General features: G+C 40.9%; 1 protein-coding gene across 3 annotated transcripts in view; it reads left to right on the forward strand.

Annotated features, from left to right (window-relative positions):
* The first annotated feature begins 643 nt into the window (after positions 1 to 643).
* The window catches only part of LOC134285708 (cGMP-specific 3',5'-cyclic phosphodiesterase-like), a 425,298-nt gene continuing 398,360 nt past the window's right edge, over positions 644 to 27,581 (forward strand). For all 3 annotated transcript variants that reach the window (XM_062847023.1, XM_062847024.1, XM_062847025.1), the window contains exon 1: positions 644 to 689. The gene's annotated coding sequence lies outside the window, so the exon portion shown is untranslated. The remainder of the gene's footprint in view (positions 690 to 27,581) is intronic.

Genomic DNA, 27,581 nt, shown 5'->3' on the forward strand with positions numbered 1-27,581 from the left:
TTTTGTCAGCCCCATTTCGCGATGAACTTTTTGCTCTCTTTATCTTAGCGTCAAACTTTGGTCAATTTTTTCACGTTTATCATCAAACTACTACTGAAAGGCAAATCATAGAGGGGTTAAAAGTTTGGAAATCTGTTTAGATTTTTGAGGAGAGCAAAAATGTGTTCCGGAAAGTGGATGACAAAATCGGGTCAATTATGCAGCATCAAAACATCCTTTTATGTCATTTAATAGTATTTTTAATAGTATTTAATGGGGATGGGAACTTACGTTTTTTTGGGCAGTTTTGTTCTGTTTGTCATGGAAGGCTTCTTAAAATTCGATGAACCCAGAGTTGGTCGTAAATCCTTCTCAACCAAACTGAGTTATATGCCTAAATTTCATCCACCAAAAAAAAACAATGATGGAGAGAACAAATCTGCCGATAATACTCTTGGTCACCCTATGTGGTGAGCAGAAAATCTTGAATAGGGTTCATATTTAAATGATACATTCCGGATACAAATTGAAGACCTACTCATTACTTTTGGCACGTGGTATTTTTTATTGACTTTGTGAAAAAAAAAAACATAGTTTCCTTTTATCTAAAAAAACATATTGCAACACAAAAACCAAAATTCACTAATTACTTTTTTCTTCTTATTTTTCAGGGTATGATTTTGAAGGAAGAGCAGCCTTGAACGTCAAACGTGAGTCAGTAGATATCTTCGCAAGATACTTTCAACATGCCTGCGTCGTTCGTTTAACAATTTCGATAGCGAAGAAACAATGTTTAAAGGCAATGAATAATATGCTAAGCAACTGCTTCCGTCAATTCCACAATTTCCACCGACACTGCCTTAACAATTAATTTACATACAAGAAAATGTTGCAACTTGAAGTGAACTTTTCATACACTATTTTGGCAGCTAGTGGCAGAATTTTAAAACAAGTGTTTATTTTTATGTAAGTTTATGTCCTACTGGTCAACTTTGCCAAAGACACCAACTTTCTAAGTTATCAGGATTCTGAGATATAAGATTTCCAAAATTTACATGTTTACTAGCGCCGTCTTGTGGCAGAATTGCGAAACAAGTGTTTATTTTTATGTAAGTTTATGTCATACTGATCAACTTTGTCGAAGGCACCAACTTTCTAAGTTATCCGGATTCTGAGATATGAGGCAAGCATGGGAAAACTCATTCGCTCACCCGAATGCCGGCGATGCAAAATAGCAAAAAGAACGCCAACAACCCAATGCTGAGTGAGAGAACGGCGCACTAGCAACGAACGCAACACGAACGGCTCGCCATCGACGCCACCGAAGCGAATCAGGAGAGAAACAAATAGAAAGCGAAATAAATCAGCTTGCATCGGTGTATACGACAAGAACGTTCGCTCTCTCAACTATCGAGTGGCATTCAGCTGATTGAATCAAAACGCACTCACTGATTCAATTCCCAGTACTGAATGCTTCCACTGAACGCCAAATGAACGTTCCAAAATGAATGTTCTCGCACCCGACTCAGAACGCAAACATTCGTTCAATCTTGGTTCGTTCGCCTTCGGCACTCAGATTCGGTAGCGATTCATTCGGCCGTCGTTGCTTGCGTCGCTCGGTGCTTGGCGATTGGAAAGAATAGGCAATGAAAGTGGAAAGATTTTGCTTGGCTGGGGGAGAAGCACACTCGCATCAGATTGTGCGTGGATGTGAGTGAGGGATACGCAATAAATTAATGATTTTTTCCCATCCTTGATATGAGGTTTTGAAAATTTACTTGTTCACTAGCACCGCCCAGTGGAGGAATTTCGAACTTGGCAACTCATCGTCAGTAAGTTATTGGCGTACCCAACAACTTTTCTGAAGAAACTATCCCTCCAAATTATCAGGGTCTTTAGCTGTCGCATATCGTAATGTTTGCTTGACAACCTGATATGGTTCCTGTAGCATCAAACTGTTGATGGTCCCTCTAGTGGCCAAGTTGCCAACTAATCATATGAACCAAAGTTCTAAATGGTACAGGGGATGGCCAAAATGTTTGGGATAGGCAACTTTTTTCCTCCCACAAAAAAATTCAACATGCAGTAACTTTTCATAGAGTGCATAAAAAAATCTCAAATTTTGACTGTTTGTTCGTAGATTCGTCAGCTTCGTTTTGTGTAGTCGTCTCTTCCTGTCTGGTTTATATTCCTCTGCTCGCTTTACATTGGTGAGGAATAATGGGAAGCCTTCCGGATATTCATTTAACTTATTCATATTAACTTTAATTGACCTTTTTCGGTGATATCAATACTACTCGTATTTAGTAAGAGGGAGTAATGAAAGAATACGGTGGATAGATACCCAAACGAGCGATAAGAGAAATTGAACAGCAATTGTTGGACGGCTAGGTAATAGTAGTCAGATGAAAACTATTATCTAGCCGTCCAACACGAGGATGTAAGGCAAAAAGATCATCGCTGTGATTGTGTTGTTCAACAATGGCCCTCTGTTAATATCTCTTATCACTCGCTTGCGTATCTATCTACTGTATGCTTTCAGTACATTCCTTACCCTAGTACTTAGTTGATAATTAATTCTTCATTTGTCTTATCGATTAAGACGTCGCCTATGAGTATTTGTTCTGTTCTGATTGTTAAATCAGAACGAAAATTGGTTTTCTACTGTCTTGTGAGTTATTTCGGCTGTGACTTGTATTACCTACTTTCGAACTGCACCTCTCGCTCCTGAGCTTTGATTTATATGTTTTGTCCAAGTTGAAGATAGGTATATTTCCTCAACTTTTATAATAAAGGTTGATGAATTCGTCATTGATATCACCGTCATCATTGAAATTTCGAAAGCATTTTTCTCGTTCAAAACACGAATGTTCGTTATAAAAATGTATTCCCTGTATTTTGTAATTTTACTCCTTCTCTACAACTTTCTTTCATTACTCAAATTAGCACATTTTTCAGACTACACTTAAGCGCAATGCGAAGACAATATCGACGCTTTTTACCTCTGGTCTCTGTGCGACCAAAAAAGGTGTATCAGAAGTGCGATCCCAAAGGAAATTTCGTGACGTGTGTAGGTAGCAATCAGTGGCTTGATTACCGGTAGAATATATGCGGTAGGCATTGTGTATTACAAGTACCTACGATTGTATTAAAGGGGACCTGCTTTGGTTTAGAGCCATCCATTTGAAAGGACTTGTTTGGCCTGTTCAAGCCTAACCACTGGTTTTTCTATTAATTACTGATTCTCCTTGGACAATCTTCATCGATTCGTCGATTTCATGGGTTTCCCAAGGAAATGAAATTTTGTCTATTATCTTGATGACATGACACGTACTTTGGATTGTTTTTTTCTGCATTGTACTTCAATTTGTTGAATTTTGATTTGGAAGATCTGATCTGATTTGGTCTATAATGGCACTTTTCAGAGTTGATTTTAATGTCCAAAGACGTTGAATGTCACTGATTCATTTTCTTGTTTGTATTGATTATGTTAATTCATTTTTTATTCAATTAGATAGTTCGATTCTATTAAATAGCCTTACCTAATGCGTAAGTAGTACAGATCTTGTATTACTTAACATAGGCAACCGCCCAACCTTCAAGGTATCTGCTAGAGAGGAAGTGTTAGATATAACACTTTACTCTAGTAGAATTAATCACGAGCAGACCAATTGGCAAGTGTCAGATGAAGAATCTTTATCTGACCATCGCTACATCTTTTTTGAACATGTGAATGTTACTTAGCAAACTTTGCGTTTCAGGAACCCCCGGTCAACCAGCTGGGATCTCTTCACTGATTTAGTTGCGGCCAAATTTCATGGATACTCACCATCCATTGACACTCCAAGTGATTTAGATGATGCCGTTGATACTAAAACGGCCTTCATCATGGAAGCTTTTAACCCTAAAAGGGATACCTGGGGTCCATTGGACCCCAGGCGCCTTTCAGAGCTCGTCTTTGATGGAACACACTCAGCGAGGTGACGAAACTGAGGCCATGAAGGTATCCCTTTTAGGGTTAAAGAAGCTTGCCTTCTGCGGTCTGTGAATCGGCTCACAAGGCCTACCGGTCTGCTGAACGATCCGGCTGGAAAAACCTTTGTACAAATGTTTCCAGTTTGAGTGAAGTCAGTCGGTTAAATAAAATCCTTGCGAAATCTAAGGATTTCCGAGTGAACGAACTTCGTTTGCCAAATGGCGATCTGACTTCCTCTGATGAGGAAGTTCTGGAATGCTTATTCAGCACACACTTCCCTGGATGTGTGGATATTACATCTTCGGATGAACCTGATGTTTTTTCTTGTAGTTACGATTCCCCGGCTTCGGCTCGGAGTATCATAATTGTAGAATCGATTGAGTGGGCACTAAATAGCTTTGCTCCTTTTAAATCTCCTGGGGCAGATGGGATTTATCCTATTTTGATTCTGAAGGGATTTGTATTTCAAACATGTTTTGAAATAACTACTTGTTTGCAGTTTTGCTATGGGGTATTAGCGTGGTTCAAAAAATCGTTTTTGCTCCACACCGCTTATTCGATTCCTAACCAGATTATATGCCTTCTCACAAAATTAAAGCTCATTTGGTTGAAAATTGAGACTGCACAAGCCTGTCAAAGTTTGTATGGGAATTACTATGGGAAAACGATGTTTTTCATTCAATCGACCGTAGCATTTCCACAAGTGCCCTATTGGGTTAGTCGACCCTTGGTAAGACTAGGCTACTCTATCAGCTACAACTTTGCCGAAGACCGCATTCAAATCGGACGCCTCATTAATTAGTTATCGATTTGTATCCAACTGGGCAAACTTTAGCTATGATCCTCCAGCTTCCCAGCAGGCAACATTGCTGCATATGGCGCCAAAGATACACGCTAACCCTCAGCTACCCAGATTGATGTCAAAGCGACCCAGATCGAGCAAAACTGCAGTTACTCTAAAGTGGGTAAAGGTATCTTTACTCAAATCTGGGTTACCGGTATCGGCTGCAAAATCTGGGTAACGGTTACCCTGATTTAGACGTTTCTCATCAGGGTATTTTCTACCCATTTTTGCATAAATGAGTAACCATACACGAAAGGGATGCCTCATAGAACTGTTGTTTTCCTGGTTAAAAAAAAACTCCCAAAATAAAATACATAGGATTTATTTAAGTCTTAACAAATAAAATTACATTATAGTATAATATTTATATTGACGAATAAATTGCTTGCAAAGTGATATGGTGATCCTACGTTCATTATCGAGCTCCGGATTTTGATGGCCAGCCTCGCATGTATCGCCTGTATAATTGTGTAGATTATGTGCAGTTTCTCCAAGTTGGGCCAGATCCTTAATTTATGGGAAAATATAATTAGTTATTGAATGATTCGATTAGCAGATGTACAAAAACCTACCAGTGATGTTATGACTGTTGCAGAAGGCGAGCAACAAGTTTGCCTTCCGCGCGCCTACATCGGCCTCCTTCGCCAAAGATGTTGCAGCTGGGGAAATTGCAAAAATATCTGGATAATAAATTTAATCATGGAGAATACTGATTACTTACCAGTTTGCAGCTTTCACAATCCAAAATTTGCAAAATTTTCCACAGGCTCTAATTTTTCGGAACACGTTGCGAACAATGTAAAAGTTTTGACAAATGCCACTTACCCAGATGTTTACTCAGATTTAGCCATCAACATACAACCAAGAAAAGCTGGGTATCGGGATTTTCGCAAAGAACCGTTTACCCATAATCAGAGTAAAGATGACTCTTTTGTTGCGAGATCGATTACCCGGATTTTGACAACTTCTGATAACATGAAAATCCGGGTAAGATCGACCCATGCGATGGGTAGTTTCAGGTAAGCGTGTAGCACACTGAAATCATGGCTACTATGTTCCACTGCAGAATGCAGTGATGCCCACCGAATAGTTTAACCATCATGAGTAAAGATTCCGATTCTGGATAAAAATCGGTAACTAATTAATGAGGCGTCCGATTTGAATGCGGTCTTCGGCAAAGTTGTAGCTGATAGAGTAGCCTAGTATTACCAAGGGTCGACTAACCCATTAAGGCACTTGGGGAAATGCTACGGTTGATTGAATGAAAACATACGTTTTCCCATAGTATTTCCCATACAAACTTTGACGGGCTTGTGCAGTCTCAATTTTCAACCAAATGAGCTCAAATTTTGTGAGAAGACATACAGGGTGTTTGTTTCCGGACTTTAAATAATTTGGGGGCAGATAGGTCTTAATGAGACATGAAAAAGTGCCCAAGGAACATGGGGTCGCAAATCACTGCTAAGTGAGTTATTCAAAATTCTATGATTTTTAACATGCAAAACTTCAAAAAATTGTATCTCAGCTACCTTTGATCAAAATCTCAATCTTTTTGCATGAATTGAAAGCGTGAACCATTGTGCTGTTATGCTTCTTGGACAAAAACTCGATCTAAAGTGATTAACATGCTTAAATTTCGGAAAGTTTGCGGCAAAAGCAGAAAAAAATGCTCTTTTTTAGGTATTTTTGTAGTTTTTTAATAAAAACACGTAGTAAAGTAGAAAAGTGATATTCTACAAAAGATTGTTTATGTTGTTTTCTACCAAACTCTCTTTGGGACCAACATTGAATATTTTGTAGTTTGGCCACAATAATTAATTCAAAGTTAGGTAAGAAACTCATCGAATTGCGAAAAACATCGCCCCGATTTCATTGAACCGTGCTTTGGCAGCACTTCCCGTTCGTGTGCTTGCTGTTTTCTCTCCCACCAGCAGGCAAGCGAAACTATTGCAACGCACATGAATAGCCAAACATTGCCACACAACCATCCAACTGGTCCTGATTGGTGTTATGTTTGGCCGTGCATAACAAACATTGCACCAATCTGGGCGAGTTGGTCGTTCGGGTGGAGAGCCGGAGAAGTTTGTAGCCATGACCATGCCTCTGTTATTGTTGATGTGGGGAATGCGCACAGTTCAAAGCGGCGCATCGAATTTCCGCTATGGCGGAAAGCAATGCGGAGGTTGCGTGCGAAAGGACGCGCGCAAGATTTTTAAAACATTGCTATGCTAGTAGCGATACCAATGTTGGTCGCGGAGAGCAAAACGAGCTGCGTGGTGTTTAAAATCCACTGCCGAGTTGGGTTTCCTTGCACTCGCAGTCGAACTGCGGTGCTATTCAGATGGGGTGGGGTTATGCTGACGAAGTCAGATATTATTTTATTGATTTTAAATAAGTAATTTAATGAATAATTCCATAATTAATGTGTGTTAATTTATTAGTGTTGTATAATTACAGCTAATTTGCTAAATAAGCTGTGATTATACTTTTTTCTGGCATTACATACCATCGGGTACACAGTCTGTTCTGTACTATTTAAGGTATGAATGGGAGATATTAAGGTGGATTATTGCGGGAAGTTGGAAGTTTTAAATAAATGTTCGGTAATTATAGGTGATATTAGGGGGTATTCTGAGGGAAGTCGGTTCCTCCCAATAAGTGTTCGGTAATTTTAGGTGATATTAGGGGGCATTCTGAGGGAAGTCGGTTCCTCCCAATAAGTGTTCGGTAATTTTAGGTGATATTAGGGGGCATTCTGAGGGAAGTCGGTTCCTCCCAAAAAGTGTTCGGTAATTTTAGGTGATATTAGGGGGCATTCTGAGGGAAGTCGGTTCCTCCCAATAAGTGTTCGGTAATTTTAGGTGATATTAGGGGGCATTCTGAGGGAAGTCGGTTCCTCCCAATAAGTGTTCGGTAATTTTAGGTGATATTAGGGGGCATTCTGAGGGAAGTCGGTTCCTCCCAAAAAGTGTTCGGTAATTTTAGGTGATATTAGGGGGCATTCTGAGGGAAGTCGGTTCTTCCCAATAAGTGTTCGGTAATTTTAGGTGGTATTAGGGGGCATTCTGAGGGAAGTCGGTTCCTCCCAATAAGTGTTCGGTAATTTTAGGTGATATTAGGGGGTATTCTGAGGGAAGTCGGTTCCTCCCAATAAGTGTTCGGTAATTTTAGGTGATATTAGGGGGCATTCTGAGGGAAGTCGGTTCCTCCCAAAAAGTGTTCGGTAATTTTAGGTGATATTAGGGGGCATTCTGAGGGAAGTCGGTTCTTCCCAATAAGTGTTCGGTAATTTTAGGTGATATTAGGGGGTATTCTGAGGGAAGTCGGTTCCTCCCAATAAGTGTTCGGTAATTTTAGGTGATATTAGGGGGCATTCTGAGGGAAGTCGGTTCCTCCCAATAAGTGTTCGGTAATTTTAGGTGATATTAGGGGGTATTCTGAGGGAAGTGGGTTCCTCCTAATAAGTGTTCGGTAATTTTAGGTGATATTAGGGGGCATTCTGAGGGATGTCGGTTCCTCCCAAAAAGTGTTCGGTAATTTTAGGTGATATAAGGGGCATTCTGAGGGAAGTCGGTTCCTCCCAAAAAGTGTTCGGTAATTTTAGGTGATATTAGGGGGCATTCTGAGGGAAGTCGGTTCTTCCCAATAAGTGTTCGGTAATTTTAGGTGATATTAGGGGGCATTCTGAGGGATGTCGGTTCCTCCCAAAAAGTGTTCGGTAATTTTAGGTGATATTAGGGGGCATTCTGAGGGAAGTCGGTTCCTCCCAATAAGTGTTCGGTAATTTTAGGTGATATTAGGGGGCATTCTGAGGGAAGTCGGTTCCTCCCAATAAGTGTTCGGTAATTTTAGGTGATATTAGGGGGCATTCTGAGGGAAGTCGGTTCTTCCCAATAAGTGTTCGGTAATTTTAGGTGATATTAGGGGGTATTCTGAGGGAAGTCGGTTCCTCCCAATAAGTGTTCGGTAATTTTAGGTGATATTAGGGGGCATTCTGAGGGAAGTCGGTTCCTCCTAATAAGTGTTCGGTAATTTTAGGTGATATTAGGGGGCATTCTGAGGGAAGTGGGTTCCTCCTAATAAGTGTTCGGTAATTTTAGGTGATATTAGGGGGCATTCTGAGGGATGTCGGTTCCTCCCAAAAAGTGTTCGGTAATTTTAGGTGATATTAGGGGGTATTCTGAGGGAAGTCGGTTCCTCCCAATAAGTGTTCGGTAATTTTAGGTGATATTAGGGGGCATTCTGAGGGAAGTCGGTTCCTCCCAAAAAGTGTTCGGTAATTTTAGGTGATATTAGGGGGCATTCTGAGGGAAGTCGGTTCTTCCCAATAAGTGTTCGGTAATTTTAGGTGATATTAGGGGGCATTCTGAGGGATGTCGGTTCCTCCCAAAAAGTGTTCGGTAATTTTAGGTGATATTAGGGGGCATTCTGAGGGAAGTCGGTTCCTCCCAATAAGTGTTCGGTAATTTTAGGTGATATTAGGGGGTATTCTGAGGGAAGTGGGTTCCTCCTAATAAGTGTTCGGTAATTTTAGGTGATATTAGGGGGCATTCTGAGGGATGTCGGTTCCTCCCAAAAAGTGTTCGGTAATTTTAGGTGATATTAGGGGGTATTCTGAGGGAAGTCGGTTCCTCCCAATAAGTGTTCGGTAATTTTAGGTGATATTAGGGGGCATTCTGAGGGAAGTCGGTTCCTCCCAATAAGTGTTCGGTAATTTTAGGTGGTATTAGGGGGCATTCTGAGGGAAGTCGGTTCCTCCCAATTAGTGTTCGGTAATTTTAGATGATATTAGGGGGTATTCTGAGGGAAGTCGGTTCCTCCCAATAAGTGTTCGGTAATTTTAGGTGATATTAGGGGGCATTCTGAGGGAAGTCGGTTCCTCCCAATAAGTGTTCGGTAATTTTAGGTGATATTAGGGGGCATTCTGAGGGAAGTCGGTTCCTCACAATAAGTGTTCGGTAATTTTAGGTGGTATTAGGGGGCATTCTGAGGGAAGTCGGTTCCTCCCAATAAGTGTTCGGTAATTTTAGGTGATATTAGGGGGCATTCTGAGGGAAGTCGGTTCCTCCCAAAAAGTGTTCGGTAATTTTAGGTGATATTAGGGGGCATTCTGAGGGAAGTCGGTTCCTCCCAATAAGTGTTCGGTCATTTTAGGTGATATTAGGGGGTATTCTGAGGGAAGTCGGTTCCTCCCAATAAGTGTTCGGTAATTTTAGGTGATATTAGGGGGCATTCTGAGGGAAGTCGGTTCCTCCCAATAAGTGTTCGGTAATTTTAGGTGATATTAGGGGGTATTCTGAGGGAAGTCGGTTCCTCCCAATAAGTGTTCGGTCATTTTAGGTGATATTAGGGGGTATTCTGAGGGAAGTCGGTTCCTCCCAATAAGTGTTCGGTAATTTTAGGTGATATTAGGGGGCATTCTGAGGGAAGTCGGTTCCTCCCAATAAGTGTTCGGTAATTTTAGGTGATATTAGGGGGCATTCTGAGGGAAGTCGGTTCCTCCCAAAAAGTGTTCGGTAATTTTAGGTGATATTAGGGGGCATTCTGAGGGAAGTCGGTTCCTCCCAATAAGTGTTCGGTCATTTTAGGTGATATTAGGGGGTATTCTGAGGGAAGTCGGTTCTTCCCAATAAGTGTTCGGTAATTTTAGGTGGTATTAGGGGGCATTCTGAGGGAAGTCGGTTCCTCCCAATAAGTGTTCGGTAATTTTAGGTGATATTAGGGGGTATTCTGAGGGAAGTCGGTTCCTCCCAATAAGTGTTCGGTCATTTTAGGTGATATTAGGGGGTATTCTGAGGGAAGTCGGTTCCTCCCAATAAGTGTTCGGTAATTTTAGGTGATATTAGGGGGCATTCTGAGGGAAGTCGGTTCCTCCCAAAAAGTGTTCGGTAATTTTAGGTGATATTAGGGGGCATTCTGAGGGAAGTCGGTTCCTCCCAATAAGTGTTCGGTAATTTTAGGTGATATTAGGGGGCATTCTGAGGGAAGTCGGTTCCTCCCAAAAAGTGTTCGGTAATTTTAGGTGATATTAGGGGGCATTCTGAGGGAAGTCGGTTCCTCCCAATAAGTGTTCGGTCATTTTAGGTGATATTAGGGGGTATTCTGAGGGAAGTCGGTTCTTCCCAATAAGTGTTCGGTAATTTTAGGTGGTATTAGGGGGCATTCTGAGGGAAGTCGGTTCCTCCCAATAAGTGTTCGGTAATTTTAGGTGATATTAGGGGGTATTCTGAGGGAAGTCGGTTCCTCCCAATAAGTGTTCGGTCATTTTAGGTGGTATTAGGGGGTATTCTGAGGGAAGTCGGTTCCTCCCAAAAAGTGTTCGGTAATTTTAGGTGATATTAGGGGGCATTCTGAGGGAAGTCGGTTCCTCCCAAAAAGTGTTCGGTAATTTTAGGTGATATTAGGGGGCATTCTGAGGGAAGTCGGTTCTTCCCAATAAGTGTTCGGTAATTTTAGGTGGTATTAGGGGGCATTCTGAGGGAAGTCGGTTCCTCCCAATAAGTGTTCGGTAATTTTAGGTGATATTAGGGGGCATTCTGAGGGAAGTCGGTTCCTCCCAATAAGTGTTCGGTAATTTTAGGTGATATTAGGGGGTATTCTGAGGGAAGTGGGTTCCTCCTAATAAGTGTTCGGTAATTTTAGGTGATATTAGGGGGCATTCTGAGGGAAGTCGGTTCCTCCCAATTAGTGTTCGGTAATTTTAGATGATATTAGGGGGTATTCTGAGGGAAGTCGGTTCCTCCCAATAAGTGTTCGGTAATTTTAGGTGATATTAGGGGGCATTCTGAGGGAAGTCGGTTCCTCCCAATAAGTGTTCGGTAATTTTAGGTGATATTAGGGGGCATTTTGAGGGAAGTCGGTTCCTCCCAATAAGTGTTCGGTAATTTTAGGTGGTATTAGGGGGCATTCTGAGGGAAGTCGGTTCCTCCCAATTAGTGTTCGGTAATTTTAGATGATATTAGGGGGTATTCTGAGGGAAGTCGGTTCCTCCCAATAAGTGTTCGGAAATTTAAGGTGATATTAGGGGGCATTCTGAGGGAAGTCGGTTCCTCCCAAAAAGTGTTCGGTAATTTTAGGTGATATTAGGGGGTATTCTGAGGGAAGTCGGTTCCTCCCAAAAAGTGTTCGGTAATTTAAGGTGATATTAGGGGGCATTCTGAGGGAAGTCGGTTCCTCCCAAAAAGTGTTCGGTAATTTTAGGTGATATTAGGGGGTATTCTGAGGGAAGTCGGTTCCTCCCAATAAGTGTTCGGTAATTTTAGGTGATATTAGGGGGCATTCTGAGGGAAGTCGGTTCCTCCCAAAAAGTGTTCGGTAATTTTAGGTGATATTAGGGGGCATTCTGAGGGAAGTCGGTTCCTCCCAATAAGTGTTCGGTTATTTTTGGTGGTATTAGGGGGCATTCTGAGGGAAGTCGATGCCTCCCAATAAGTGTTCGGTAATTTTAGATGATATTAGGGGGCATTCTGAGGAAAGTCGGTTCCTCCCAATAAGTGTTTGGTAATTTTAGGTGATATTAGGGGGCATTCTGAGGGAAGTCGGTTCCTCCCAATAAGTGTTCGGTAATTTTAGGTGATATTAGGGGGTATTCTGAGGGAAGTCGGTTCCTTCCAATAAGTGTTCGGTAATTTTAGGTGATATTGGAGGGCATTCTGAGGGAAGTCGGTTCCTCCTAATAAGTGTACTGTAATTTTAGGTGATAGTGGGAGGCATTCTGAGGGAAGTGGGTTCCTCCCAATAAGTGTTCGGTAATTTTAGGTGATATTGGAGGGCATTCTGAGGGAAGTTGGTTCCTCCCAATAAGTGTTCGGTAATTTTAGGTGATAGTGGGAGGCATTCTGAGGGAAGTCGGTTCCTCCCAATAAGTGTTCGGTAATTTTAGGTGATATTAGGGGGCATTCTGAGGGAAGTCGGTTCCTCCCAATAAGTGTTCGGTAATTTTAGGTGATATTAGGGGGTATTCTGAGGGAAGTCGGTTCCTTCCAATAAGTGTTCGGTAATTTTAGGTGATATTGGAGGGCATTCTGAGGGAAGTCGGTTCCTCCTAATAAGTGTACTGTAATTTTAGGTGATAGTGGGAGGCATTCTGAGGGAAGTGGGTTCCTCCCAATAAGTGTTCGGTAATTTTAGGTGATATTGGAGGGCATTCTGAGGGAAGTTGGTTCCTCCCAATAAGTGTTCGGTAATTTTAGGTGATGGTGGGAGGCATTCTGAGGGAAGTCAGTTCCTCTCAATAAGTGTTCGGTAATTTTAGGTGATATTAGGGGGCATTCTGAGGGAAGTCGGTTCCTTCCAATAAGTGTTCGGTAATTTTAGGTGATATTGGAGGGCATTCTGGGGGAAGTCGGTTCCTCCCAATAAGTGTTCGGTAATTTTAGGTGATATTGGAGGGCATTCTGAGGGAAGTTGGTTCCTCCCAATAAGTGTTCGGTAATTTTAGGTGATATTGTAGGGCATTCTGAGGGAAGTTGGTTCCTCCTAATAAGTGTTCGGTAATTTTAGGTGATAGTGGGAGGCATTCGGTAGGAAGTGGGTTCCTCCCAATAAATGTTCGGTAATTTTAGGTGATATTGGAGGGCATTCTGAGGGAAGTTGGTTCCTCCCAATAAGTGTTCGGTAATTTTAGGTGATAATGGAGGGCATTCTGAGGGAAGTTGGTTCCTCCCAATAAGTGTTCGGTAATTTTAGGTGATAGTGGAAGGCATTCAGAGGGAAGTGGGTTACTTCCAATAAGTGTTCGGTAATTTTAGGTGATATTAGGGGGCATTCTGAGGGAAGTCGGTTCCTCCCAATAAGTGTTCGGTAATTTTAGGTGATATTAGGGGGCATTCTGGAGGAAGTCGGTTCCTCCCAACAAGTGTTCGGTAATTTTAGGTGATATTGGAGGGCATTCTGAGGGAATTTGGTTCCTCCCAATAAGTGTTCGGTAATTTTAGGTGATAGTGGGATGCATTCTTAGGAAAGTTGGTTCCTCCCAATAAGTGTTCGGTAAGTTTAGGTGATAATGGGGGACATTCTGAGAGAAGTTGATTCCTCCCAAAAAGTGTTTGGTAAGTTTAGGTGATAGTGGGAGGCATTCTTAGGGAAGTTGGTTCCTCCCAATAAGTGTTCGATAATTTTAGGTGATATTGGGGGACATTCTGAGGGAAGTTGGGTCCTTCCAATAAGTGTTCGGTAATTTTAAGTGATAGTGGGAGGCATTCTGAGGGACGTTGGTTCCTCCCAATAAGTGTTCGGTAATTTAAGATAATATTGGGGAGCATTCTGAGGGAAGTCGGTTCCTCCCAATAAGTGTTCGGTAATTTTAGGTGATATTGGAGGGCATTCTTAGGGAAGTTGGGTCCTTCCAATAAGTGTTCGGTAATTTTAGGTGATATTGGGGGGAATTCTTAGGGAAGTTGGTCCCTCCCAATAAGTGTTCGGTAATTTAAGGTGATATTGAGGGACATTCTTAGGGAAGTTGGTTCCTCCCAATAAGTGTTCGGTAATTTTAGGTGATATTGGAGGGCATTCTTAGGGAGGTTGGTTCCTCCCAATAAGTGTTCGGTAATTTTAGGTGATAGTGGAAGGCATTCTGAGGGAAGTCGGTTCCTCCCAATAAGTGTTCGGTAATTTTAGGTGATATTGGGGGACAGTCTGAGGGAAGTCGGTTCCTCCCAATAAGTGTTCGGTAATTTTAGGTGATATTGGAGGGCATTCTTAGGGAAGTTGGGTCCTTCCAATAAGTGTTCGGTAATTTTAGGTGATAGTGGGAGGCATTCTGAGGGAAGTCGGTTCCTCCCAATAAGTGTTCGGTAATTTTAGGTGATATTGGGGGACAGTCTGAGGGAAGTCGGTTCCTCCCAATAAGTGTTCGGTAATTTTAGGTGATATTGGGGGGCATTCTGAGGGAAGTTGGTCCCTTCCAATAAGTGTTCGGTAATTTAAGGTGATATTGAGGGACATTCTTAGGGAAGTTTGTTCCTCCCAATAAGTGTTCGGTAATTTTAGGTGATATTGGAGGGCATTCTTAGGGAGGTTGGTTCCTCCCAATAAGTGTTCGGTAATTTTAGGTGATAGTGGGAGGCATTCTGAGGGAAGTCGGTTCCTCCCAATAAGTGTTCGGTAATTTTAGGTGATATTGGGGGACAGTCTGAGGGAAGTCGGTTCCTCCCAATAAGTGTTCGGTAATTTTAGGTGATATTGGGGGGCATTCTGAGGGAAGTTGGGTCCTCCCAATAAGTGTTCGGTAAGTTTAGGTGATATTGGAGGACATTCTAAGGGAAGTTGGGTCCTCCCAATGAGTGTTTGAAAATTTTTGGTGATATTGGAGGGCATTCTAAGGAAAGTTGCGTCCTCCCAATGAGTTTTTGGTAATTTTAGGTGATATTTAAAGTCATCCTGAGGGAAGTTGGGTCTTCCCAATGAGTGTTAGGAAACTTTATGTAACACTGGAGGGCATCCTGAGTGAAGTTGGGTCCTCCCAATAAGTATTCGGTAGTTTAAGGTGATATTGGGGGGGGGGGGGGGGGGGGTCATTCTGAGGGAAGTTGGTTCCTCACAATAAGTAATCGGCAATTTAAGGTAATATTGGGGGGCATTCTGAGGGAAGTAGGGTCCTCCAAAAGAGTGTTCGGTAATTTAAGGTAATTTAGTGTTTGGAAATTTTAGGTGATATTGGAGGGCATTTTGAGGAAGGTTGAGTCCTCCCAATAAGTGTTCGGTAATTTCAGGTGATATTGGGGAGCATCCTGGAGGAAGTTGGGTCCTCCCAATAAGTGGTCGGTTTTTTTAGGTGATATTGGGAGGCATTCTGGGGAAGTTGGTTTCGATTTGACGATATGCGTACATTTTACATGCGCCTAAATGGAGGCATGCACGCATATGGCCTCAACTTTATCATCTTATGCAACATCTTATACGATTACTGGTTGTCTGGGAAGTGGTTGGTAATTTTTGGTGATATTGGGAGCATCCTGAGGGAAGTTAGGTCCTCCCAATGAGTGTTTGAAAATATTTGGTGAAATTGAAGGACATCCTGAGAGAAGTTGGGTCCTCCATATGGGTGTTTGAAAATTTTAGGCGATATTGAAGGACACCTTGAGGGAAGTTGAGTCCTCCCAAATCCCAATGGGTGTTTGAAAATTTTAAGTGTTATTGAGAGGCATTCTGAGGGAAGTTGGGTCCTCCCAATGAGTGTTTGAAAATTTTAGGTAACATTGAGGGGCATTCAGAGGGAAGTTGAATCGACTCTATACCATTACCCGGAATGCCATTTACCGCAATGTACCATTTACCGGAATGTACTATTTACCGGAAACCCGTTTACCGGAATGTTTAATTTACCGGAAACATATTTACCCTCAACCCTCAAGTAACACACTTGTCACAGAAGAGTCACGGTGGCGCGGAGTTTTGTTGCACAGAATTCATTGTGACTTACTTCTAGCAAGTAAGTATTCACATGATAAAAGTTAGTCACAATGACAGCTGCGCAACAAACCCTGCGCCACCGTTACTCTTCTGTGACAAGTGTTTTACTTGAGAGATAATATGTTTCCGGTAAATTAAACATTCCGGTAAACGGGTTTTCGGTAAATAGTACATTCCGGTAAATGGTACATTACCGTAAATGGTAAATGGCATTCCGGGTAATGGTTTTCCGGGTAATGGTATAGAATCGACCCAACTCCCTCAGAATGCCCCTCAATGTCACCCAAAATTACCGAACACTTATTGGGAGGAACCGAATTCCCTAAGAATGTCCCTAAATATCACCTAAAATTACCGACCACTTATTGGGAGGACCCAACTTCCCTCAGAATGCCCCCCACTATCACCTTAAATTACCGAACACTTATTAGTAGGAACCGATTTCCCTCAGAATGCCCCCCAATATCACCTAAAATTATCGAACACCAAGGTTGTGACCATTCATTTGCAAAGATTTACATTCATTTGCTATTATCTCAGTTCAGAAACATGCTATCGAAAAACAATGTATGGATGAATTTAACCTTGTTGTTTTATCTAAAAGTTTGCCGAATAACATTGGGGTCGCAAACGTATACCAAAGTCGTGAGCGAGCTGTGAAGGCAACTCTCGACGCGGTGAATGTAAATTTCATTCACGCTGTTTCGAACACTTATTGGGAGGAACCCACTTCCCTCAGAATGCCTTCCACTATCACCTAAAACTACCGTACACTTATTAAGTGGAACCGACTCCCCTCAAAATGCCCTCCAATATCACCTAAATTTACCGAACACTTATTGGGAGGAACCAACTTCCCTCAGAATGCCCTCCAATATCACCTAAAATTACCGAACATTTATTGGGAGGAACCGACTTCCCTCAGAATGCCTCCCAATATAACCTAAAATAACCGAACACTTATTGGGAGGAACCAACTTCCCTCAGAATGCCCTTCAATATTACCTAAAATTCCCGACTTCCCTCAGAATGCCCCCTAATATCACCTTAAATTACCGAACACTTATTGGGAGGAATCGACTTCCCTCAGAATGCCTCCCACTATCACCTAACATTACCGAACACTTATTGGGAGGAACCAACTTCCCTCAGAAAGCCTCCCACTATCACCTAAAATTACCGAACACTTATTGGGAGGAACCGACTTCCCTCAGAATGCCCCCTAATATCACCTAAAATTACCGTACACTTATTGGGAGGAACCTACTTCCCTCAGAATGCCTCCCACTATCACCTAAAATTATCGAACACTTATTGGGAGGAACCGACTTCCCTCAGAATGCCTCCCAATATCACCTAAAATTACCGTACACTTATTGGGAGGAACCTACTTCCCTCAGAATGCCTCCCACTATCACCTAAAATTATCGAACACTTATTGGGAGGAACCGACTTCCCTCAGAATGCCTTCCAATATCACCTAAAATTACCGAACACTTATTAGGAGGAACCTACTTCCCTCAGAATGCCTCCCACTATCACCTAAAATTACCGAACACTTATTGGGAGGAACCAACTTCCCTCAGAAAGCCTCCCACTATCACCTAAAATTACCGAACACTTATTGGGAGGAACCGACTTCCCTCAGAATGCCCCCTAATATCACCTAAAATTACCGAACACTTATTGGGAGGCATCGACTTCCCTCAGAATGCCCCCTAATATCACCTAAAATTACCGAACACTTATTGGGAGGAACCGACTTCCCTCAGAATGCCCCCTAATATCACCTTAAATTACCGAACACTTATTAGGAGGAACCGACTTCCCTCAGAATGCCCTCCAATATCACCTAAAATTACCGAACACTTATTGGGAGGAACCGACTTCCCTCAGAATGCCTCCCAATATCACCTAAAATTACCGAACACTTATTGGGAGGAACCAACTTCCCTCAGAATGCCCCCTAATATCACCTAAAATTACCGAACACTTATTGGGAGGAACCAACTTCCCTCAGAAAGCCTCCCACTATCACCTAAAATTACCGAACACTTATTGGGAGGAACCGACTTCCCTCAGAATGCCCCCTAATATCACCTAAAATTACCGAACACTTATTGGGAGGCATCGACTTCCCTCAGAATGCCCCCTAATATCACCTAAAATTACCGAACACTTATTGGGAGGCATCGACTTCCCTCAGAATGCCCCCTAATATCACCTTAAATTACCGAACACTTATTAGGAGGAACCGACTTCCCTCAGAATGCCCTCCAATATCACCTAAAATTACCGAACACTTATTGGGAGGAACCAACTTCTCTCAGAATGCCCTCCAATATCACCTAAAATTACCGAACACTTATTGGGAGGAACCGACTTCCCTCAGAATGCCTCCCAATATAACCTAAAATTACCGCACACTTATTAGGAGGAACCGACTTCCCTCAGAATGCCCTCCAATATCACCTAAAATTACCGAACACTTATTGGGAGGAACCAACTTCTCTCAGAATGCCCTCCAATATCACCTAAAATTACCGAACACTTATTGGGAGGAACCAACTTCCCTCAGAATGCCCCCTAATATCACCTAAAATTACCGAACACTTATTGGGAGGAACCGACTTCCCTCAGAATGCCCTCCAATATCACCTAAAATTACCGAACACTTATTGGGAGGAACCAACTTCCCTCAGAATGCCCTCCAATATCACCTAAAATTACCGAACACTTATTGGGAGGAACCAACTTCTCTCAGAATGCCCTCCAATATCACCTAAAATTACCGAACATTTTTTGGGAGGAACCGACTTCCCTCAGAATGCCTCCCAATATCACCTAAAATTACCGAACACTTTTTGGGAGGAACCAACTTCCCTCAGAATGTCCCCCATTATCACCTAAAATTGCCGAACATTTATTGGGAGGAACCGACTTCCCTCAGAATGCCTCCCAATATCACCTAAAATTACCGAACACTTATTGGGAGGAACCGACTTCCCTCAGAATGCCTCCCAATATCACCTAAAATTACCGAACACTTATTAGGAGGAACCGACTTCCCTCAGAATGCCCTCCAATATCACCTAAAATTACCGAACACTTATTAGGAGGAACCAACTTCCCTCAGAATGCCCTCCAATATCACCTAAAATTATCGAACACTTATTAGGAGGAACCGACTTCCCTCAGAATGCCCTCCAATATCACCTAAAATTACCGTACACTTATTGGGAGGAACCAACTTCCCTCAGAATGCCCTCCAATATCACCTAAAATTACCGAACATTTATTGGGAGGAACCGACTTCCCTCAGAATGCCTCCCAATATCACCTAAAATTACCGAACACTTTTTGGGAGGAACCAACTTCCCTCAGAATGTCCCCCAGTATCACCTAAAATTGCCGAACATTTATTGGGAGGAACCGACTTCCCTCAAAATGCCTCCCAATATCACCTAAAATTACCGAACATTTATTGGGAGGAACCGACTTCCCTCAGAATGCCCTCCAATATCACCTAAAATTACCGTACACTTATTAGGAGGAACCGACTTCCCTCAGAATGCCCTCCAATATTACCTAAAATTACCGAACACTTATTGGGAGGAACCAACTTCCCTCAGAATGCCCTCCAATATCACCTAAAATTACCGAACATTTATTGGGAGGAACCAACTTCTCTCAGAATGCCCTCCAATATCACCTAAAATTACCGAACACTTATTGGGAGGAACCGACTTCCCTCAGAATGCCCTCCAATATCACCTAAAATTACCGAACACTTATTAGGAGGAACCGACTTCCCTCAGAATGCCCTCCAATATCACCTAAAATTATCGAACACTTATTGGGAGGAACCGACTTCCCTCAGAATGCCCTCCAATATCACCTAAAATTACCGTACACTTATTAGGAGGACCCAACTTCCCTCAGAATGCCCTCCAATATCACCTAAAATTACCGTACACTTATTAGGAGGAACCGACTTCCCTCAGAATGCCCTCCAATATCACCTAAAATTACCGAACACTTATTGGGAGGAACCGACTTCCCTCAGAATGCCCTCCAATATCACCTAAAATTACCGTACACTTATTAGGAGGAACCGACTTCCCTCAGAATGCCCTCCAATATCACCTAAAATTATCGAACACTTATTAGGAGGAACCGACTTCCCTCAGAATGCCCTCCAATATCACCTAAAATTACCGAACACTTATTGGGAGGAACCGACTTCCCTCAGAATGCCCTCCAATATCACCTAAAATTACCGAACATTTATTGGGAGGAACCGACTTCCCTCAGAATGCCTCCCAATATAACCTAAAATTACCGCACACTTATTAGGAGAAACCGATTTCCCTCAGAATGCCCTTCAATATCACCTAAAATTACCGAACACTTATTGGGAGGATCCAACTTCCCTCAGAATGCCCTCCAATATCACCTAAAATTACCGTACACTTATTAGGAGGACCCAACTTCCCTCAGAATGCCCTCCAATATCACCTAAAATTACCGTACACTTATTAGGAGGAACCGCCTTCCCTCAGAATGCCCTCCAATATCACCTAAAATTACCGAACACTTATTGGGAGGAACCGACTTCCCTCAGAATGCCCTCCAATATCACCTAAAATTACCGTACACTTATTAGGAGGAACCGACTTCCCTCAGAATGCCCTCCAATATCACCTAAAATTATCGAACACTTATTAGGAGGAACCGACTTCCCTCAGAATGCCCTCCAATATCACCTAAAATTACCGAACACTTATTGGGAGGAACCGACTTCCCTCAGAATGCCCTCCAATATCACCTAAAATTACCGTACACTTATTAGGAGGAACCGACTTCCCTCAGAATGCCCTCCAATATCACCTAAAATTACCGTACACTTATTAGGAGGAACCGACTTCCCTCAGAATGCCCTCCAATATCACCTAAAATTACCGAACGCTTATTGGGAGGAACCAACTTCCCTCAGAATGCCCTCCAATATCACCTAAAATTACCGAACATTTATTGGGAGGAACCGACTTCCCTCAGAATGCCTCCCAATATAACCTAAAATTACCGCACACTTATTAGGAGAGACCGATTTCCCTCAGAATGCCCTTCAATATCACCTAAAATTACCGAACACTTATTGGGAGGACCCAACTTCCCTCAGAATGCCCCCTAATATCACCTAAAATTACCGAACACTTTTTGGGAGGAACCGACTTCCCTCAGAATGCCCCTAATATCACCTAAAATTACCGAACACTTATTAGGAGGAACCGACTTCCCTCAGAATGCCCCCTAATACCACCTAAAATTACCGAACACTTATTGGGAGGAACCGACTTCCCTCAGAATACCCCCTAATATCACCTAAAATTACCGAACACTTATTGGGAGGAACCGACTTCCCTCAGAATGCCCCCTAATACCACCTAAAATTACCGAACACTTTTTGGGAGGAACCGACTTCCCTCAGAATACCCCCTAATATCACCTAAAATTACCGAACACTTTTTGGGAGGAACCTACTTCCCTCAGAATGCCCCCTAATATCACCTAAAATTACCGAACACTTTTTGGGAGGAACCTACTTCCCTCAGAATGCCCCCTAATATCACCTAAAATTACCGAACACTTTTTGGGAGGAACCGACTTCCCTCAGAATGCCCCCTAATATCACCTAAAATTACCGAACACTTTTTGGGAGGAACCTACTTCCCTCAGAATGCCCCCTAATATCACCTAAAATTACCGAACACTTTTTGGGAGGAACCGACTTCCCTCAGAATGCCTCCTAATACCACCTAAAATTACCGAACACTTATTGGGAGGAACCGACTTCCCTCAGAATGCCCCCTAATACCACCTAAAATTACCGAACACTTATTGTGAGGAACCGACTTCCCTCAGAATACCCCCTAATATCACCTAAAATTACCGAACACTTATTGGGAGGAACCGACTTCCCTCAGAATGCCCCCTAATACCACCTAAAATTACCGAACACTTTTTGGGAGGAACCGACATCCCTCAGAATGCCCCCTAATATCATCTAAAATTACCGAACACTAATTGGGAGGAACCGACTTCCCTCAGAATGCCCCCTAATACCACCTAAAATTACCGAACACTTATTGGGAGGAACCGACTTCCCTCAGAATGCCCCCTAATATCACCTAAAATTACCGAACACTTATTGGGAGGAACCGACTTCCCTCAGAATACCCCCTAATATCACCTAAAATTACCGAACACTTTTTGGGAGGAACCGACATCCCTCAGAATGCCCCCTAATATCACCTAAAATTACAGAACACTTATTAGGAGGAACCCACTTCCCTCAGAATACCCCCTAATATCACCTAAAATTACCGAACACTTATTGGGAGGAACCGACTTCCCTCAGAATGCCCCCTAATATCACCTAAAATTACCGAACACTTATTGGGAGGAACCGACTTCCCTCAGAATACCCCCTAATATCACCTAAAATTACCGAACACTTATTGGGAAGAACCGACTTCCCTCAGAATGCCCCCTAATATCACCTAAAATTACCGAACACTTTTTGGGAGGAACCGACTTCCCTCAGAATGCCCCCTAATATCACCTAAAATTACCGAACACTTATTGGGAGGAACCGACTTCCCTCAGAATGCCCCCTAATATCACCTAAAATTACCGAACACTTTTTGGGAGGAACCGACTTCCCTCAGAATGCCCCCTAATATCACCTAAAATTACCGAACACTTATTGGGAGGAACCGACTTCCCTCAGAATACCCCCTAATATCACCTATAATTACCGAACATTTATTTAAAACTTCCAACTTCCCGCAATAATCCACCTTAATATCTCCCATTCATACCTTAAATAGTACAGAACAGACTGTGTACCCGATGGTATGTAATGCCAGAAAAAAGTATAATCACAGCTTATTTAGCAAATTAGCTGTAATTATACAACACTAATAAATTAACACACATTAATTATGGAATTATTCATTAAATTACTTATTTAAAATCAATAAAATAATATCTGACTTCGTCAGCATAACCCCACCCCATCTGAATAGCACCGCAGTTCGACTGCGAGTGCAAGGAAACCCAACTCGGCAGTGGATTTTAAACACCACGCAGCTCGTTTTGCTCTCCGCGACCAACATTGGTATCGCTACTAGCATAGCAATGTTTTAAAAATCTTGCGCGCGTCCTTTCGCACGCAACCTCCGCATTGCTTTCCGCCATAGCGGAAATTCGATGCGCCGCTTTGAACTGTGCGCATTCCCCACATCAACAATAACAGAGGCATGGTCATGGCTACAAACTTCTCCGGCTCTCCACCCGAACGACCAACTCGCCCAGATTGGTGCAATGTTTGTTATGCACGGCCAAACATAACACCAATCAGGACCAGTTGGATGGTTGTGTGGCAATGTTTGGCTATTCATGTGCGTTGCAATAGTTTCGCTTGCCTGCTGGTGGGAGAGAAAACAGCAAGCACACGAACGGGAAGTGCTGCCAAAGCACGGTTCAATGAAATCGGGGCGATGTTTTTCGCAATTCGATGAGTTTCTTACCTAACTTTGAATTAATTATTGTGGCCAAACTACAAAATATTCAATGTTGGTCCCAAAGAGAGTTTGGTAGAAAACAACATAAACAATCTTTTGTAGAATATCACTTTTCTACTTTACTACGTGTTTTTATTAAAAAACTACAAAAATACCTAAAAAAGAGCATTTTTTTCTGCTTTTGCCGCAAACTTTCCGAAATTTAAGCATGTTAATCACTTTAGATCGAGTTTTTGTCCAAGAAGCATAACAGCACAATGGTTCACGCTTTCAATTCATGCAAAAAGATTGAGATTTTGATCAAAGGTAGCTGAGATACAATTTTTTGAAGTTTTGCATGTTAAAAATCATAGAATTTTGAATAACTCACTTAGCAGTGATTTGCGACCCCATGTTCCTTGGGCACTTTTTCATGTCTCATTAAGACCTATCTGCCCCCAAATTATTTAAAGTCCGGAAACAAACACCCTGTATAATCTGGTTAGGAATCGAATAAGCGGTGTGGAGCAAAAACGATTTTTTGAACCACGCTAATGGGGTATATTCCCAAATCCTGGCGGGATATTACTGTAAAGTTTATTCCGAAAGTGGGTCGTGCGTCGTATGAAGAAGCAAAGAGTTTCAGACTTATCAGTTTAACCTCTTTTCTTCTGAAATGCCTACAACGCATTGTCGACCATCACATCCGTGATGTTCATCTGGCCAACGTGCCTCTTCATGTGCGCCATGCCTGCCAGTCTGGTAAGTTCACTGTGACTTTTTTACACAAGGTTGTTTGGGTTTTCTCTTAGATATCGAAGGTGCCTTTGACAACTTACCTTCCGATGCCATATTAGAAACCACACAATAACTTCCAATTGGATTTACGAAATGCTCAAAAAATCGCCATCTCTTCTGTGCGCTTGGCCTACGTCAAGCAGCGATTAAGAAATAAAGTGTTTACGACCGCTTTTGTGGAATCTTTTAGTGATTTCAATCTACGATTTAAACGGCTACGCAGTTTCGCCAGTAGATCAACGAAAAACTAATGTCCTCTGAAGAAATTCGAATGCCGAAATGTCAGGCAAATACCTAACCTCGTTCTCCACAATTAAAAGACAAAAAAGTTGTTTCATGCAAGAAAGTGTTGTCGACAAGCAGGATATACTTAACCATAGTAAAGTATTGGTAGTGTCGATAGGTATAATCGTTGGAAGAATTATGCTTTGTGAGAAGATTATTGTAAATTGTATAAACCTGGAATGAATAAAGAGTGTGATGGTTACTGATTGAGATCGGCAGCCGTCTAGTTAGATGGAAGATGACCTGCGTGGTTATGGTGGACTAGTTCCAATGTTTTTTTGCAAGACAAGGTATAATAGAAAATTCAGTGGTTAGACTAGATTAGTCCGAACAAGACGAATGGATGGTTTTGAACTAAAGAATAATGCCTTTTATATAGTAGTAGGTATATATGATGGAAAATGCGTACCGAATCATTTGCACCTACCTGTAAAGAAATTAATTACCTACCTAATATGACGTGAGTGATGCATGTTGGATTTGGTGGACATTAATAGGTAGTTTTTTTTTGTTCGCACAGAGCTCTGTAGATTATATGCATCTACTTTTACATGATTTTCGAAATATTTTGGGGTGACCTCAATGGATGGCTTTCAACCAAAGTAACTTTTTTATACAGTAATAAACAATAGGGGTATTCACTAAACAGATTAATAACAGTGTATGCCCAGATTATCTGATTATTAAAATGATTTTGATTGAAATTGATTTTTTTTTAATTTTTGACAACTTAAGGCTTCTTGAGGAACCACTTACCCTTGAGATACGAAATTAAAATTTTGACACGATCATTTGTTATCTAAAACAAGCATTTTCCAACAACGAATCTAACATTAGCGCTTAATCCAATTCATTCTGATCACTTTTGGATTCCAATAGGAATTTCTTGGCATATATAGGTAGCAATTAGTGTGTTGGTTATAGGTAGATTTTTTGCGGTAAGCATTCTTCTTCACATGTATACGACTGTATAAAAGGCAAGCTGCTGTGGTTCATTTGAATCGGCTTGATTAATCCATCCACTGGATTTTCTATTACTGATTATGTTTATATAATCCTATGATGGTTTTCTTCAAATCGATGATCTTCTACTCCAACTCAATTAGACTTTTATATGCCGTTCTTCTAGTAGGCAATAACGCTTTTTCAACTACTTTTCTACTCTTGATGTCTTTGCATTATCAATGTGTGGTAACGGACACGGTTCTGTGATTCATTTTACAAGCAAGTTTGTCTTAAGCGGATTGATTACACTAGTCGACAAAATTGAAACTTTTTTCACGCACTTTGACCATTTGTTTCATTTGGCCCGCTGAATCCGAATCTGACTTCAGAATTCCTGTAACACGTACAGTTTTTGAGAAAAATAGGGTTTTATCCACAAATTTTCATATTTTCAAAGAAAATTTAATATTGTCTTTAAAATTTTAAATTTTTCATCTGCTCATTATAACCAATATTTATATTCAATAGATTTTGATCCACTGAGTCTGAATCTGACCTAATAATTTTAGTAATACGTAAATTTTTTGAGAAAAATTAGGTTTTATTGGCAAATTCCATATTTTCATAGAAAATAGACTATTGTATTTATAATTTTATTTTTTTTATCTGCCCATCTTTACCAATATTTATATTCAATAGATTTTCATATTCTGATTTGCAATCTGACCTAAGAACTTCTGTAACACGTAAAAGTTTTGAGAAAATAGGGTTTTAAACACAAATTTCATATTTTCATAGAAAATAAACTACTGTCTTTACAATTTTAATTTTTTTCTATCTGCTCATCTTAACCAATATTTGTTTTAATAGATTTTCATATACTGATTCGGAATCTGACCTATGAATTTCTGTAACACGTAATTTTTTTTTTTTGAAATATAAGGTTTTATTCACAAATTTCAGTTTTTCACATAAAATAAAATATTGTTTTTATATTTTTCAATTTTCCATCTGCTCATCATAACCAATATTTTTATTCAATAGATTTTGATCCACTGATTCAGAAACTGGCCTAAGAGTTTCTGTAACACGTAAAATTTTTAAGAAAGTAGGGTATTATTCACAAAATTTCGTATTTTCAGAGAAAACTTGTCTTTATAATTTCAAATTTTTCATCTGCTCATTATAACCAATATTCATATTCAATAGATTTTGATCCATTGAGTCAGAATCTGACCTAATAATTTTAGTAACACGTATTTTTTTTTGAGAAAAATTGGGTTTTATTCACAAATTCCATATTTTCATAGAAAATAGACTATTGTATTTATAATTTTACTATTTTATTTGCCCATGTTTTCCAATATTTATATTAAATAAATTTTCATATTATGATTTGCAATCTGACCTAAAAATTTCTGTAACACGTAAAATTATTGAGAAAAATAGAATTTTAAATACAAAATTTCATATTTTCATATAAAATAAACTACTGTCTTTATAATTTTATTTTTTTCATAGAAAATAAACTACTGTCTTTATAAATTTTAATTTTTTTCTATCTGCTCATCTTAACCAATATTTGTTTTAATAGATTTTCATATACTGATTCGGAATCTGACCTAAGAATTTCTGTAACACGTACAATTTTTGAGAATAATAGGGTTTTATTCACAAATTTCATATTTTCATATAAAATAAAATATTGTTTTTATAATTTTCAATTTTCCACCTGCTCATCATAACCAATTTTTTTATTGAAAAGATTTTGATC

This window comes from Aedes albopictus, chromosome 1, assembly GCF_035046485.1.
Source record: "Aedes albopictus strain Foshan chromosome 1, AalbF5, whole genome shotgun sequence".
In the NCBI taxonomy this organism is placed as follows: Eukaryota; Metazoa; Arthropoda; class Insecta; order Diptera; family Culicidae; genus Aedes; species Aedes albopictus.